We start from the raw sequence: 1,000 nt of genomic DNA on the forward strand, positions 1-1,000 counted from the left end.
AACCAATGAACTCAGGCGAGAAATCACAGAATAAAAGAAACATGGTGATAAGAATATTACCTCGGTACGGAAAGTCAACAGAGACAGAGTGTGGCGAGTCTACAGATATAAATGTAGAATATGGTAGGTAAAGCAGCTCTACAAAGAGGGAGTTGGTAATAGGACCGCTAATTAAAGATGTAAAGACAAAATTAATGACAATTTTTATGGAGCCTAGTTCTGTTCGGCTCCAAAAATTGGTCGTTGAGTCAAGGGAATGTGCTTAGAAGGAGGCTTTTCTTTTGAGATCCGGCGGTTAAGGAGGATGGAAACAATAAAAAGTAGAGAAAGGGAAACAAACTCGGCAGTTCCAGGCAATGAAGTCGAGAGCATAAGTTTTCCGAGGAAAACCAAAGAAGGCAGGAAAAGTGGATACAGGTCATGATGAGTGGCACTGCTGAAGACATTGATAGATGGGAGATTTTTGTACAAGGAAGTTTAAGGATGGGGAGCATTTTTCAGGTTGGATAATATGATGGGATGCAGGAAAGGTGTGGAGTTGAATGGTTTATGATATTGTAGGTTGTTACGGTGCCCGTTGTCGAGCTATGTGGGACTTAAAGGTGTAGGAATTATTTAGTCCCGTGGGTTAATCAACATCTACCTTGACTGATATACTAGTACTATTAGTACTTATTAAATTGTGGTGAATATTTCCTATAAACATCTTCCTTCGTTTAATCTGCTTCTTGATTTTTAAGTACCAGGCATATATATATATATATATATATATATATATATATATATATATATATATATATATCTTCGAAATGGAACGCTCATCGGCGACACACAAATATATAAAAACACAGATGTAGATTTTTAGAATATAGAGACACAAAGAAAGGACACTCACAATTTGTTATTTTACGTTTCGACAGCACGGCTGTCGTCTTCAGCTATTATATATATATATATATTCGACCTATTATATATATATATATATATATATATATATATA

This window comes from Hetaerina americana, unplaced genomic scaffold (assembly GCF_022747635.1).
Source record: "Hetaerina americana unplaced genomic scaffold, ioHetAmer1.1.p SCAF_19, whole genome shotgun sequence".
In the NCBI taxonomy this organism is placed as follows: Eukaryota; Metazoa; Arthropoda; class Insecta; order Odonata; family Calopterygidae; genus Hetaerina; species Hetaerina americana.